This window comes from Oryzias melastigma, linkage group LG3 (genome assembly GCF_002922805.2).
Source record: "Oryzias melastigma strain HK-1 linkage group LG3, ASM292280v2, whole genome shotgun sequence".
Classification (NCBI taxonomy): domain Eukaryota; kingdom Metazoa; phylum Chordata; class Actinopteri; order Beloniformes; family Adrianichthyidae; genus Oryzias; species Oryzias melastigma.
Window position 1 is genome coordinate 32371261 of NC_050514.1, and position 17140 is coordinate 32388400.

At 39.4% G+C, this 17140-nt stretch overlaps 1 protein-coding gene and 1 long non-coding RNA gene across 2 annotated transcripts in view; both read right to left on the minus strand.

Moving 5' to 3' along the window:
- LOC112160296 (adhesion G-protein coupled receptor G5) overlaps positions 1 to 17140 on the minus strand; it is a gene marked incomplete in the record, with an annotated part of 202014 nt that overhangs the window by 91028 nt on the left and 93846 nt on the right.
- On the minus strand, positions 15086 to 16473 carry LOC118598617. The gene is made up of 3 exons (XR_004947663.1): positions 16356 to 16473; positions 16216 to 16225; positions 15086 to 15227 (listed from the first exon to the last, which is right to left on the minus strand). It is a non-coding gene; the product is annotated as an uncharacterized LOC118598617 (long non-coding RNA).

Sequence of the window (17140 nt, forward strand, 5' to 3'; positions counted from 1 at the left end):
TGTGCGTCCGCACTGTAGCAAAGCAGGAAGCAGGAAGCATGAAAGACAAGATCTCCTCCAAGTCTGTGATGCTTCCGTGTGAAGAGGATCAGGATCCGTCATTTTCAGTGTTCTTATGCTAACAGGCTATTTTCATTCCTTTTTGTTGTTTTGTGTTGAAACAGGACTTTTCATTCTGTGGAGGGACGTTTCTATGTTCATTCTCCTTTGCTGTTCCTTAAGCGCATGACAGTTCCATGAGGTAAATATTCAGAGCTATGGCCTCCTTGACTTGGGGTACAATAAAATAAAATAAAAACTTAAAAAGATGACATTTATATGAGCCAGCAAGCTCTAACTTCAAATAATTTAAGTGTTCAAAGAGTTGGTTTTATTTCCGGTTGTCGTTGGGTCTTTGATCTTCCTGAGAGTCAACACAAAGTAGATAAAAATGAAGAATCCTGCATGAGAAACGGGAAAAAGACAAAATGGGTAGATGTAATTTGTAGAAAATGTTGCAGCTGACTAACTTTTTTGCTATTACTGTTTATTTGTGCTCAGAGCCACAATGTTGCTAAAATGTACCAGGCTGCTGTCGGTCAAGGGCAGGGTTATCTCACCCTTCGAGATTAGAATGTTCCATTTGTTGGACTAGTCTAGAAGCTTCCCTAATATATAACACTTTCACGGATTTGGCAATAATTATAATTACTGGCTGATTTATGTCTACAAAGTTGCTCAATTTGGGGGAAAAAATAGACATCAAGTTCCACATCCAACTCTGACATATAAAATAACTTAATACACTTCATGTTCGTCTCAAACAGCTTTGTGATTGAAAATGTACCTGTTGAGAACAAAGACCGTGTCTGTATGGAGAAGTCCTCACCTTGGAGAGAGTTGAGAATACAGAAGACGTAGAGAGCAGGAGTGACCAGGGGCCCAAATGAGAAGAAGATGAAGCCCCAGGCAATGCCAAGCAGAGTGATGAGGAACAGCAGCAGGCCCATGTCCTTCGCTCTGTTCTTTTTCATTGGTCCAAACTGATTGAATAAAATATTAGGACATTTGTTCCAGTAGAAATAGATCAAACATGGGTTTTAATCTTAAAAAAAAAAAACATTTAAAAGGCATTTACTTTCAAACAGTTTAAAATATTCAGTCGGCATCATTTTACACAGATTCTCTCTTTGGTTTTAGAAATCAAATAGTCTTATTTAAGGTCATTTCCATTTTACACAAATCTCATTTATAGAAGTTTATAACTAGAAATTCTGACAAATGTGAAACATATTCGTACATACAATTGGTTTAAACACACTTATTCATTCATTTATTACTTTTTTCTTGTTTTAAGATCATTATTTTAATGATTACTCATCTGAAACAGCCATGTGACTCGAGTCTTTTCTATATACAAATGGTTATAAAATATACTATGTGTGTATAATAGAACTACATTGAAAATAAAATCTGCATTATTAGATGATAGTTCGAATTACTGCAGGTCAAGGACAGTTTCAATATCCGTCACGAGTGATACTTACATTGTTTTGATGGCGGCTGGTTATTAAATGTCTCACTGTTATAGAAAACATGACTGTGTTAAAGACGAACAGCAGGCCGAACAGGCCCATCATGGTCACCTGCTTCACTGTGCCGTCAGTTACGTAGCACCTATAAGAAGAACAAGTACTTTCACCCTTTAGAATTGTCAGTAAAATCACCTAAAAAACACTGCACATTTTTGCAAGATATTTTAGGCAGTCTAGTCCACCTTAATAATCTGTTCTCCCCACAATTTGTTAGGACATTTTTTTTTAATCTGCCATTTTGATTGTCAAAAACAAGGTTATTTTTTTATATGGTCTTTTCATTTTTTTGTAAGGGCGGATGAGTGGATCAAGAGGTATATGCAACAAAACTCATTAATTTTGTCACACCCAACACCCTATTTTTGGAAAGTTGTTGAACTGCGAGAAGTGAAAGATTATGAATGAACTAGTGTTACCATCATATTTAATTCTTTAGATCCAAAGACAGTAACCTCTGTTTTGATTTTGTTTAATTAGAGTAATTGGGGAACACAACCAGTCATTAATGTCCTCACTGCATTTACCACGAGCCTATACAGGGCCTCAGTCTCCTGGTGTCATTGTAATAGATATCTGTGTGTCATCTGCATAGCTATGGCAACTAATGTTGTTCTTTATAACCTGGACCAGTGGGAGCATGTAGAGATATAAGTGGCTCCAGGATGGTAAGTGGCTCCAGGATGGCGCCTTGGGGAACTCCACATGTAATTTCTGTAAGCTTCTTTTTCTTGAGGTTCAGCGCCGGAACTTCATGCTTAACTTAAGACTTTCTCAAACATCAGAGTCAGATTTAACAAAAAAGTTCATTTTAGCAATTCTGTCTCTACCAGTTCTTTCATATGAGAATAATGAACATTTGTTACAAGATTATTTCATAACCTCAAGTTTTGGATCTCGAGACTTGATCTAGACGTAAAAATAACTTGTAAGAACCAATTCATATGTAATTAAAGGAGTCAGAAGATGACGTCAAAGCCCAACTTACAGTATTTGCTCAAAGGCATAATGGTAAGGGATGATGTAACATCAGAAATAAAGTTAGTAAAACAACCTTTTCATTGTAACTATCAATACAATCAACATCATTGACAGAGTGTTATAGTTTATGGGAGGGGTTGGACTTCAGGCAGCAGCATCTGGCCTGGCCTGCTGCTGTCCGCCCAGGATAAAGCTTTCACACCTGACACAAAAAGCCAAAAACTGTGTGTGGAAGAGCATGAATAGTTTTAAACATACACATTTAAAGGCTGTAACATCTAAGACCAACATTTTGGAAAGACACTTTAGATTAAAAATCAAGAATCTTTCTTACAAGCTACTGTTGTTCAAAGTAGAGAGTCCATAATACTCCTTCTTTATAGACACCACAATTGAAACAATGACTGCAGGAACTCCTGAAACGAAAAGACAAAACAAATTAACTCACTCTTCTTCGGGTTCAGTTTCTTAAACTACATAAACCCACTCACCCCACCCTATCACACTGATCTTCAGCAGGTATCTATTGGTATGGATGTTGAAGACTTTGACTATGAGGAGGTAGAGGTGGAAGCCCTCCAAAGCCATCCAGCTGAAGGTGGCCAACAGAGAGTAGTGGAGAGCGAGAGCCATGTAAAGACAAAGTCCCGGCAAGGACAGTGTGGCGACCTTCTCATTGGGTAGAAGATGTAGATTGAGGAAGATCAAGGCAAACACAAGGTTGATATGGATCTTTTTGGAATCATCAGCTCGGATTTTACTGTCAGAAAAAGAAAACAAGATTAGGAGACTATTGTGGAGATTGGACAACCTATTTTTTCAAAATCACAATCTCTTGCTCCAAAAGAATCGATTTTGCTAGAGAGGTATAGAGGTCAAGTCTGGTGAAGTTCTCATTGACTCAAGTCCAGAATTCAAACCAGAATTTTATTTTACATCACCAGTTGATTACCTGTGAGTGAAGAAAAGAAAAACAGTGAAGAACAGAGCAGTGAGAGAAATTCCACAGCCGATCAAAGTGATGTAGGACAGTATCTGCTGGTGTTCTGGTGACGGGGTAGAGAGTACCTGAGGAAAACCAAACAAAATCAGATTTTTCTCTTTATTGTATAAACATTTCTAATGTCAGAGTAATGGCATCCATTTTCTAAACCCATTGTATCCCATTTGGGGTCACTGGGTTTCCAAAGCCCAGCAACTGCTGGGCGGAGTACACCCTGGACGGGTCGCCACTCTATTGCATGGTCACATACTCCCACACACATGCACACCTAGAGGTAGTGCTGAGCAATAGGGGAAAAAAAAATGTATATCACGATACAAAATATTTTATATCACGATAACGATATATATCACAATTTAAGACAAGGAAGTATATTTTCAGCCATTCTCTGAAAAAATTTCATAGATTACTTTCTGACTATTTTAAGTAACAGATGACTGAATAGTTACAATTGACAATCAAACATTTTTGTACGGCAAAATAAATCAAATGAGAACAGATGTGACTGATAGACAGCAGCCTTCCAATTTGTTCCAAAAATCAAAGGTTTGTAAACTGTAAAAAAAAAAAAAATCTTTTTTATGAGAAACATTTTTTTAAAGTGGACAACAGTTTCAGAAAAACAAATTTTAGCACAAAATTCTGCTAGAATTTCGTCAATTGCGTCAACTGTTGAAGAGTTATCATAGCCAAAACAATATAAACACTGGAGCTAAAGCTAAAACGTTAAAGCTATTTTTATTCTCAGAACTCAAGTCAGTGAATGGAACTTCTGAGACATTTTTTGAATGGATAAAGAAGCTCTTGTTAATTATACTTTGAAAACAGGAAGCTTCACCGACAATTTATTTTGAAGATTTGTTAACTTCTGATGAAAGCCGGGCAGCACATTCGGCTTTAACATCCGACATTATTCTGTATTTTAGAGCAATACATATTTTATGACACTACTATATTTATAAAAATCACGTATCAGAGATCCTGGGTTGATCGCAAGAATGTGTTTGAATACTTGTTACAGCTCTTTTCCACAATTTTGGTTTATCTCTTATTTTTGCAATCTCAAGTGTTAACTTCTGTGAACTTTCCTTGAGTGATAGGTTTGTTTTGTTAGCATTGCTGCAGGAATAGCTTCCTAGCTTGTTTACATACTACAGTCTTCTGCTCATCGTCAGACATCTTGAATCCAAAACGCAACCAAATCACAGACATATCCCTCTTTTGCTGAAAGTGCTTCTTCTTGGGCTGAATCCATCAGTGTTTCTGTTTCTACTCCGAGGAAATAACTTCAAGCTGTTCCGTCCATCGTTCTGGACTCATGTTAAGCAGCGTTATGTATGTTGTAAAAGTAAAACCCGCGTCCTTGTGAATCAAACAACGTAAAGCAGTTTTACGTCTCGTGACCACAAGACGGAGTTTCTGTATGAAGAATCTCTTTTTAATGTGTCTTTATTTTCACTTTTGTACATTTATTTTGTGTACATATTATGAGGCAGCACCTGTGTAATTGTCTTTGGCTATTTAATGACATATTTTCTATAAAAATTGATCAAATTAGGTTAGAGATGATATAAAGCCACTTTTCTATCGCCCACACGATACATATCCTCATATCGCCCAGCAATACCTAGAGGCGATTTATTATCACCAATTATCCTTTGAAATATGTTCTTAGACCGTGGGAGGAAGCCGGAGTACCAACAGAAAACCCACAAATGCTCGAGGAGAACATGCAAACTCCACACAAAGGTACGAGCTGGGATCTGAACCAGGACCTTCTCAATGTACGGTGCTGCTGCGCCACCATCTGTCAGGTTAGTGATATGTCTGTTGCATGACAATCGTCTGGCAGAACCAGTCGTTCACTGTAGTATCACCATTGTAAAGCCAATAAATTCCAATGGTGGAACCATGAAGAAACTCGGCACCTTTGGTTACCATCAACTGCCGCCCAGAAGTCGGTTACTGCTTCTGATTTAAAAAAAAAAAAACGAATAGCAAAAATGAGGATCTCATAAAATACACTCTTATTAACCCTTTAAAGCCTGAATTAATTTCCACCAATGAAAACGTTTTTTTTTCCACTTTTTTCTTTGCTTTAAAGTAGATACTAAATTAAGGTCATTTTGGCGTTGAAGTGATTTGATGCAGATTTGCACCAATAGATGTTGACGGAGAAACTATATTTTAACAAGTGTTTTCAGGAGGAGGGAATATTTTACAAAACCCATTGATGCTTGGAATAAGATACAAGAACTTTTTTTTTCCCCCAAGGATTTTTTTTTATCTTCACTGGTGTTCATGGCAGACATAAAATCCTGTCCATATTTGTCCACTTTTGTCATGGGAGGGATCACACATCAATATAAGGGTGGGGTCATCTGGACCCCTTAAAAAAGCGTGATGATTAGGAAAAGGACCAGCCTTACCAAGAGCACACCAAAGTATGTGAGATGGTCACAAGAACAGGTGACTTGATGCTGATCATCATCCCACAGGGTCAGGCAGCCATTACTGCTCCAATCTGGTAGTAAAAGAGTTAATTTTTTTAAAGGATTACATGTGAAATACATAATTTCTTTTCTTTTTTTGGAAAAGTAAATACAAACTATCCAAAAGGGACTTATCTTTTGTCAACAGAAGAGTATCTCTACTCACTTCCAGATGAATAGTTTAGGAACACACAGAGGGGTTCTGCTGATTTCTGTGACAATACAGAATTGTGATGTTAACTCACATTTTTTGTTTTTATTATTATTTATTTATTTATTTTTTGTGAGAGAATACAAAACTACACCAGTACAAAGGAAAATGTGATTTGTTGATATTACTCTGAAATAAAATGCTTTCAGAAAGTTTCTACTTTTGCCTTTAAGGTCCTTCTATTTTTTTTTTTTAATCAGGGATGTTTTTAAAGCATGTCCAGAAATGTCCTAAAAATCCTGTTAAGATCTGACTAATAAGTTATTGAAAGCTTTGGATGATTCTAGAGTTTTAATACGATGGAAAACAGATTCTAAAAGTATTTTAATAAGAAATCAAAGACATAGTTACATTTGGTGCCAGTGAAAACCTCATGGTAAGGTTGACTCGTTCTGAAAGTCCTGAAACGCTTTTGTTGGCCACACTCAGCCCGACCATTCTCTGTTCATACAGTTCATATGTGCTGTTCTGAGCAGTCTGTAAATAGAAAAATAAAGAAACAGTTTAATCATTGATTTTGTTGCATGTGTTTCACGAACAGCTGAAGGACAATGTGTATCACAAGTCAAACTAAGCATTTTGACAGATTTTTGAGCACCATGTACCACAGAAAATCAATTGAAGGTAAGAAAGCATGACTAGAATTAAGATACTCTGGATTTTAATGCAGATTTTATATTTTAGGGGCCAATTAAAGTATTTGAAATTTGCATTATATTGTGAAAAGTACTGTAAGGGTCATTTGCTGTGATTTACTTTTGTAAGTTCGATTTATGAATTTGTGGAAGAGATGCACCACAGACGGTTAACAAAAAAAACGGTATTCTTTAAAAATTGCTGCTGACATCATACTGTACTACCCACAACGACATTTGTGGCATTGAGCTGATGTGACACCAAGTATGTGAAACTCTCACAGAAGTTATAAATTATTATGTATTTTGAAAAAATGCTATTTTCTATTTATGTTTGTCCTTCATTTGTGCCTAAAAACCCAACAGTTTTGGAGTATTATTTTTCTAAAAGTTGAACTTTGTGGCTCTTGGGTTTTGGCCTGTGAGAAATCAACCCAAACAGCTCTTTAAATATTAAAGCAGAGCCCTGATCTATGTCAACTGAACTTGGCGTTTGATGTTCAACCGTAATATCTTACCCCATTTGGAAGCTGAAGAATGCAGAAGATGATTTTGTCTTCCTCGTCAATATCCAAACTCTTTGGCAGGTAAGCGCTCACTATGGTGTCGGCGTTGCGTTGATCTGTAACTGACTGTCAGTGACAAAAACAGCAAGTTAAAGGTTCATTCTGTACATGTATTGTAGAAAAACAGACATTTAATCTTGTGACCTTATACTTTCTATAGTCATTCTGATTTCTTTCTGCAGAACACTGTCATGTAGGCAGGCAGTTGTAAGGTCACAATATTAATGCGTGACACTGAAAACTACTGCATTTGTGTGCCATAGTTCACATATTTGAGGTTATAAAGACTGTTGGGTAACAGAGAGTCAGGGCGACTTCTTCTCAACTAGGTTTGATGGCGTTTGCGACCCTAAGATCTTCTGTTTTATTCTTGGATAAACAGTCCCTTTGAGCTGAAGTCAGATTACAGCTTCATTCTTCTTTTTTCCTCAACGCTTCACCTCTAGACTAATACAAGAACATTTTTTAACTGAAATGTAAATATTTAAAGTCCATGAATGATGACTTTTCTTGACCATGAAGAAAGTTGATTAAATCAAATCAAATCATCTTTACCTTTTTTTTAATAAGTGTCTTATGTTGTGTAAGCGGAACCATAGTTGGGGTTCAAGGGTTCCGGGGGGAACTATGTTGGTGTAACACCAGAATGAATGAATGAAGATTAAACGTGGAGTTGAACTGCAACCATCCTGTGTCCGAGTGATCCTGTGTCTACCTGAGTCCCTTTACATAACATAGTGTCAGAAGTGAACGGAGAGTGAAGCCGGAAAAGTTCGAAGGAAACGAGATGAGTGTCGAGAGAGTGGCCGCGCCGCAGCTGTCCCCGCCGGGCGCGTTCAACTTCGCTGACCCGAATGAATGGCCGCGGTGGATGAAGAGGTTCGAGCGCTACAGAATAGCGACAAAACTGGACCAGCAGTCGCAGGAGTTCCAGGTGAACGCTTTCATGTATGCTGCCGGGGAAGACGCGGAAGATATATTGAATGTGTTACCACTCACTGCGGATCAGAAAAAGTCCTATGACGCGGTCACGAGAGCTTTTACCGCTCACTGCGTTAGCAAGAGGAACGTGATTTACGAGCGTGCATGCTTTAATAGACGCAACCAGGAGCCGGGAGAGAGCGTGGAATCCTTTATTACGGCTGTGCATTCACTAGCAGAGCACTGTCAGTTCGGAGCTCTGAGAGAAGAGCTGATCAGGGACCGGATTGTTGTTGGCGTTCGAGATGCTAAGCTATCAGAGAGCCTGCAGCTAGACCCGGAGCTAACGCTGAAGAAAGCGATGACGCGGGTGAGACAGAGCGCAGCAGTGAAAAAACAACAAACACTCATTCGTGGGACAGAACAGGTCATGGCACAGGTCGAAGTTATACACAAAAAGAGCACAAGAGGAGGGAGAACTGCTAAAGACAAAGCTGAGAGACAAGCAGAATGCAGCAGATGTGGGCAAGTAAAGAAACATGCATGGAAAGACTGCCCCGCCCTCAGTGCTGAGTGCAGAAAATGCCACAAAAAAGGGCATTTTGCAAAAAAATGCAGATCAACAAGCAGTGTTCATCAAATTGCAGGAACACATGACGATGAAACAGAGGAGGATTTTACCTTCTTAGGTGAAATGGACTCACAGAACACAGAAGAGTGGGTAGAAAAGCTACAGTTAAACCAAAAAGACTGTGTTTTTAAACTGGATACGGGTGCTGGTGTCACTGCTATTCCTAACAGCATGTATTCCAGGGAGACGCACGGGAGGCTGCACGTGCCACGGAAAGTCCTGTATGGGCCAAATCAGCAAAAACCGACGGATGCTTCAAAGGTGAGCTTCACTTAAAAGGGAACAAAACCGAGCAGGACATCTACGTAGTGGAGGGTCTGGCAAAACCGTTACTGGGTCTACCAGCAATTAAAGCACTAAACCTAATAAAACAAGTTCATGAGATTGGGACATCGAGGGAGGAGTTCAAAGAGTTATACCCCACAGTTTTCTCAGGTTTAGGACGCCAGAAAGAACCATACACCATTGAGTTGGAACAAGGTGCAGTCCCATATGCTCTTTCCACCCCACGCAGAGTCCCACTGCCCCTGAGAGATAAGGTGGAGGCAGAGCTGAAGCGAATGGAGGACATGGGGGTGATTTCTAAAGTGACTCAACCTACACCCTGGTGTGCTGGAATGGTTGTAGCACCAAAAGCACAACCAGGAAAGATCAGGCTGTGTGTAGACCTGACACACCTCAACAAGTGGGTACGCAGGGAAAGACACATATTACCAGCAGTAGATCACACGTTAGCCATGCTAACCGGGGCTAAAGTGTTCACAAAGCTAGATGCGACTTCTGGATTCTGGCAGATCCCATTGTCGGAGGAGAGCAAGCTCCTAACAACTTTTATCACTCCATTTGGGAGGTATGCGTTCAATCGCCTACCGTTTGGGATCTCATCAGCGCCAGAACATTTTCAGCGCCGCATGTCACAGATGCTGGAGGGCTGCGAAGGAGTAATATGTCATGCAGATGACATTGTGGTGCATGGCCAGAACATGCAGCAGCACAACACCAGACTGCATCAGGTCTTGAAAAGACTGAAAGAGGTTGGATTAACATTAAACGAAAAGTGTGAGTTTGCAAAAGATGCGATTATGTTTGTTGGTCACCATATTTCTGCAGACGGGGTCACACCAGATCCGGACAAAGTCAAGGCCATTATGGAGATGCCAGAGCCAACAGGAGTCGAGGACGTGAGACGAGTGATGGGTATGGCAAACTATCTGGGAAAGTTCCTCCCCCACCTCGCCTCTTACACACGTCCCATCAAAGATCTGCTCAGTGAGAAAAACGAATGGTTTTGGGGTACACCACAGAAAGAAGCATTTCAAAGACTGAAAACTGAACTGAGCTCATCCAGAGTCTTGGCTCCATATTCAGTTTCAGCAGAAACATGCGTGGCAGCAGATGCCTCATCCTTTGGGCTGGGTGCAGTCCTCACCCAGAAACAAGCAGATGAATCATGGAGACCTGTTGTTTACATCTCTAGAGGACTGACAGAGACTGAGAAACATTATGCTCAGATAGAAAAGGAGGCCTTAGCAGCGACATGGGCTTGTGAGAGGCTGGCTCCTTACTTGCAGGGACTGATCTTCAGGTTGGAAACTGACCATAAACCCTTAGTGCCACTACTGAGCACCAAAGCCTTGGACGAGCTTCCTCCAAGAGTGCTGAGGTTCAGACTTAGACTCATGAAGTTTACATTCAACATTGTGCATGTGCCGGGGAAGAGTTTGATAACAGCAGACACATTATCACGAGCTCCAATCAAGCACAGTCTCACAGAGGATGAGAGAGAAAAAGAAGCAGAGGTTAAGGTGTTTGTGGATGCAGTTACCCAGAGCCTACCTGCTACTGAGAAAAGGCTTAAGGAGATCCAAGAGAGACAGAAAGCCGACCCTGTGTGTGCTCAACTAATTAACTTCTGCAAAACAGGATGGCCAGAAAAACAAACCCTCTCACCAGAGTTAACTGTTTACAGCGCGGAGAAAGAAAACCTCACTTTGGCTGGAGAGTTACTTCTAAGAGGTCAGAGAATCGTGATCCCGACCAGCATGAGACAAGAAATCCTCACACAGATTCACAGAGGTCATCAAGGAATCGTGAAATGCAGGGCAAGGGCACGACAAGCAGTGTGGTGGCCAGGGATCTCTGTGCACATCAACAAGCTGGTGGAAGACTGCAACACGTGCTCACAGCACAGAAAAACACAGAGAGAGCCACTACTGACCACTCCAGAGTCGGAAAGAGACGGAACAGACTTGTTCTTCTGGGAAAAGAAGATTTACCTGCTGGTGGTGGACTACTTTTCAATGTACATAGAGGTGGCACACCTTAATGTTGCTTCAGCAGGAACAGTCATTGCTGCTCTGAAGGATGTCTTTGGTCGCCATGGAGTACCAGAGACTGTAGTATCAGATAATGGTCCGCAATACAGCAGCGACTTATTCAAAGACTTCTCCAGAGACTATGGTTTTTCACACGTCACAAGCAGCCCAGGATATCCGCAGGCTAATGGAGAAGCAGAACGAGCTGTTGCCACTGTCAAGAACTTGTGGAAAGGAGGAGAGGATAAGCTGCAAGCATTGCTGGCTTATAGAGCGACTCCACTGGAATGTGGTTATTCGCCCTCCCAGCTCCTCATGGGACGACAGCTACGCACAAATGTACCACAGCTCCCAGTGCTACTACAACCGTCCTGGCCCAAGATGGCAAGATTCAGGATGCGGGAGAGGAAAGCCAAAGGAAAACAGCGGCAGAACTACAATGTGCGTCACAGATTACGACCTCTACAGCCATGTGTTCCAGGCCAGAAAATCTGGTTACCTTCAGCTAAGAAAGGTGGAACAGTGATTCGGTGCGCAGACACACCTAGATCATACATCATTAACACAGAAGACGGTCAGATCAGAAGGAACAGAGCAGATATGCGCACTGTAGGCAACACACAGATGCAACTTCGTTCTACTACAAGTGCAGACAACACAGAGAAAGATTCTTCTGACAAACATACACATAAAAGTAAGGATAGTAACACAAACAACACAAACACGTTTTATGTTACTGCGTCAGGGAGAGTGTCACGACCACCTGCGGGTTTGGACTTGTGAAAGAAGACATAAGGACCAAGAAGAGTTAATACAGAAATGTTTATGTTGAACTGTTTGAAAAAAAAAAAAAGAGTAGAAGAAATGTTTGAGTTTAAGATGATTGAGCCTTATTGTTAATGTTTAAAGAACAATATAATTTAAGAATAGAGTAGCTTACTTAAGGGAGGAGGTGTTGTGTAAGCGGAACCATAGTTGGGGTTCAAGGGTTCCGGGGGGAACTATGTTGGTGTAGCACCAGAATGAATGAATGAAGATTAAACGTGGAGTTGAACTGCAACCATCCTGTGTCCGAGTGATCCTGTGTCTACCTGAGTCCCTTTACATAACATCTTAATTGGATAAAAACATTGGAACTCTTTCATTTAGCCATGATTAAGCTCAGATCTCATAAAGACTGATGTCTGAACCTGCTCTGAGATACGTCCACAACCATTTGTTTGGTAATTTTATGATTTAAAACACATTTTGTGTTTCTTAATTCAAAATCATACAGACTTTAACGTTTAGACACATTACTGCAACAACTTTCTCCTGGTAAAAAATCCCCACCAAACCATTTTGCTGAGGGTTTGCTTTTGCCTGGGCACACCAAACGTAGCAACTTGTTCTACACTTGAAAGCATCTTTTGATGAAACAAATCCAGTGTTTACCATATTGTTGTCAGAATGAAACTCCACCCCTTCAAAGGTACCGTCAATTATGTACATCAGAGCCATATAGTCGTCACCACACAATAGAGCTGATGTTTCCACGTTGGTTTCTTCCAGAACATTTTCCACTTTATTAATGTCACTGGGGGAAAACATAACACATGTTGAGATATCTCACTGATGAGCCAAAGCAAGACAAGTTTATTTGTGTAGCACATTTCATGTAGAGACAATTCAACGTGCTTTACATAACACATTAATAGAGAAATATTGAAGGTGTGATCATTAAAATAATTTTAAAAGAAAGTAAAAGATTTTAATTTAAAACATGCATAGATAAACAGTGTTGATGTAAACTTTTTATTACAAACTAGTCAAATACAACTGAGAACAGGTGAGTCTTTAGCCTGGATTTAAATACACTGAGTGTTTCAGCAGATCTAATGTTTTCTGGAAGTCTATTCTAGATCTGTGGAGCATAGAAGCTGAATGCAGCTTCTCCATGTTTAGTTCTGACTCTAGGAACTGATAAAAGACCGGATCCTGATGACCGGAGAGGTCTGGCTGGTACATACTGGGTCAGGAGGTCAGTCATGTATTTTGGTGCTAAACCATTCAAAGCTTTATAAACCAGTAACAGAACTTTAAAGTCTATCCTCTGACAGACAGGTAACCAGTGTAAAGACCTCAGAACTGGACTGATGTGGTCTACTTTCTTGGTCCTTGTGAGAACCCGAGCAGCAGAGTTCTGAATAAGCTGCAGTTTCCTGATGGATTTTTTTGGTAGTCCTGTAAAAACACTGTTACAGTAATCAAGTCGACTAAAGATGAAAGCATGCACTAGTTTCTCCAGGTCCTGCTTAGACATCAGATCTTTAATCCTTGAGATATTTTTGAGATGATAATAGGCTGATTTAGTGACTGCCTTAATGTGTTTATCAAAATTTAGGTCTGTGTCTATCACTACACCCAAGTTTCTGGCCTGGTTGGTAGTTTTTAGTTGAATAGATTGAAGCTCTGTAGTGACGTCTAACCTTTTTTCTTTAGCCCCAAAGACAATAACCTCAGTTTTGTTTTTGTTTAATTGAAGTAAGTTGTGACACATCCAGTCATTAATGTCCTCAATGCATTTACCAAGAGCCTGTACAGGGCCTCGGTCTCCTGGTGTCAGTCTAATATATATCTGTGTGTCATCTGCATAGCTATGGTAACTAATGTTGTTGTTCTTTATAACCTGGGCCAGTGGGAGCATGTAGATGTTAAATAGAAGTGGTCCCAGGATGGAGCCTTGGGGCACTCCACATGTAATTTCTGTTGGCTCAGAAGTGAACTTACCAATTGACACAAAATATTTCCTGTTTTCTAAGTATGTTTTGAACCAGTGTAGATCTGGCCAAGTGAGACCCACCCAGTTTTCAAGTTGTCTGAGTAGTATATGGTGGTCGACTGTATCAAACTCACCACTAAGATCCAGTGACATGAAGTGCCAATTTGAAATTGTCCCCTTTAAAACTGTGCCATCACCAACCATAATCCTGACTCGGTTGTCATTAACCTTTCGGTTTCAGCTAGGGATCGTGACAGTGAATCAGCCAAAGTACTCCAAAACTGTGAAGTTGTGTTCTTTGTAGACACCAACTCACTGGTGCACAACTTGAACTCTTTCTTTCGCTCGTGCGCCCTTCTCGCTTCCAAGCTGTAATGTACCAATGTCACATGATGAGGATTCTCCCCAGCAGATTATTTCTGATTAAAATATTTTCTAGAAGTGAAAATGTAAATCATAATAGGTGCCACTGAACATACAATCAGCTTTAGGTATTAGATTCATTTTATTTTATTTAGAAAAAAATAAAAAATAATGTCTGTAATAAGTCGGTATTGACTATATTGAAAATGATACTGCGTCCATTTTTAGACACTGACCGTGTATCGTATTACCTTAATACCGCAAAAGCCGAACAGAAACCATAGTAAAGATGAAATGGCCTCTTTAACATTTAAAGTGTAACAAATGTACCTTGGAAAGTCATCATACAGTCCATCCTCACATGTGCACATAAAACTTTCCATAGCACATCTTTGCGGGAAAAAATCTGTTGAAAAAATTACATACATTTAATAAAATTATGTAGGGTATGAGTAGTTTAGGAGTTGACATACTTATACACAAACAGATAAATATATGTACTGAAGAAATACAGTATGGGGATTCTTAGCCTTCAATGAGGACTTCTTGTAAAAGTTTTTTTTTCTCCTCACTAGGGGGCAACACTCCCTAATCCTCGTCATTGGGTGTGCATATTCCCTTTTATGTGTTGCCTGCTTTAGGCTGACCTCGGGTCAATCAGCAACACAGTTAATAAAGAAAGGTGAAAGTCATAACCATCATACTTTATACTAATAATAACTAAACATAAATTTACTGTTCTGCTCACCATCTTGACTCGTGTCGTTGCATTCCTGCCTGAAAAACAAACAAAATCCATTAAAATTCACAAGCTAATCATACTTGAAACCATGTTAGAGCTGCTTAAAATCAACAGTTATATCCACAGTAACATTTCACAATGCTTGATTTAGAATATAGGAAGACAGAGACAATAAGAAAAAACAGTAAAAATATTTGATAGTGATTTTTAAAACAGTCAATCTAATTAAAAACCTTTAAATAACCTTTGATAACTCACTCAATCCAATTTAGGATTCTGCCTGTAAGCGAAGATGAAACCACGACTCAACACATTGCTTGAGCCATTGCTACTTTTAGGACCGTACACCACAAAAGCCTCTTTGGTCTTTGGAGGACAGAAACCTTAGCTCCACCTGCAGCTCCAAAGCCTGAGGAGGAGCCCTTATCTTGTACCTATGTCAGTTACTGATCTGCAGCAACTGTTACAAAAAACAAACCATCAGAGATAGAAAACTATAAGAACCTTAGAATTTGTTTCTTGTTTTTGTCTCATCCTGCATCATTCAGTTGCTCACATCTGCTCTATCTCTCTTCGTCTTTTAAAGATTAAGACATTCTTTCTCAAGAAAGTGTCACTTCTGAAAACATCCATCAAAAATCTTAATCTTAATTCAATTTTTTTTTTCTTCTTCTGCGGTTGTCCATACACAACATTACAAAAGTAAACGTAAGAATAACCATCTCCTGGTTCTTCATGAATGGTGTCTTTATCTTGATGGAGTCTAATACTGAAGCTCCAATCAGAGCTGTTAAATCCATGTTCTCCAATAAGAAATTTTAGTTTTTCTTCCTAGTGATTTTTTTATGTTTAAAACTCCACTGAAATCTAGGGGCGACCGATCTTTTGGAATGACTGCTGCTGAAAAATGAAGTTGGTCTCAGAGCATCAGAGTTGCTGCAACTCTTCTTGAATTATTGCTTCACTCAAACTCAAATGGAAATAAATTAAACATTTAGGTGAAAATTTACCCCAATTTCTTACCTGAAAGTCTCTTCAACATCCATATTTTCATGGAGAAGGAATTGAGAATTGACATAAAACATGTAAGAACACCAAATTAGATGAATGAAAAGAATGTCAAATAAACTAATAGAGACAAAGGTATTCACAAAAAGACTTACGATTCTCTGCGTAATTTTGGCAGAAGTTGTCGAATGGCCATTTTTTGCATTGAAATTCTGTCTCCCTTATGGAGACAAAAGTTACCAGCAATCCCCAAAATATCCAGAACTTCATCCTGTGACATAAAATGAAACGATCATACTTAGGCAGAACATCGGCTCAAACAAACCTTCGTAAAAACCTAACCGGTTTTGGGTCTCCACCTTAATGACGCAGCCTTCCAAAATACATATACACAATTTATCATTTAACTAGATTTTGACACCATGGATCATAAAATTGTATTCAATAAAATGGCAATATATGGAAAACAAGGACTGGCATTAAAATGGTTCAACAGTTAAAAAAGGCAGATTTGCTACAAATGGGAAGTTGTAAATCATCCCTGTTAAACTTAAGCTGTGGAGTACCACAAGGGTCAATATTGGGCCCCAAACTGTTTATCTTATATCTAAATGACATGGTTCTCTCGTCAAATACTCTTAATACTTTTAATATGCCAACGATACAAGTATAGTATGGACACAGGAGAATTTGAGGCAAATTGTTAAAATAACCAATACAAAACTAGGAAGACTAAAACAATTTTTTGACATAGATTAAACTCAATGGGCAATTTTTAAAAATCGCCATGTTCCTGAAGATTTAGAAGTATTTTCTATTGTTGATCATGTGATGGGAATGGCATATACTTAACACTAGAATTCCTAAGCCTGCGCAAATTTGCGCAGGGAAGAGTTACCCCCTCTAATCCAAGAGCCCATTGTTGTGTCATGGTGGGTCA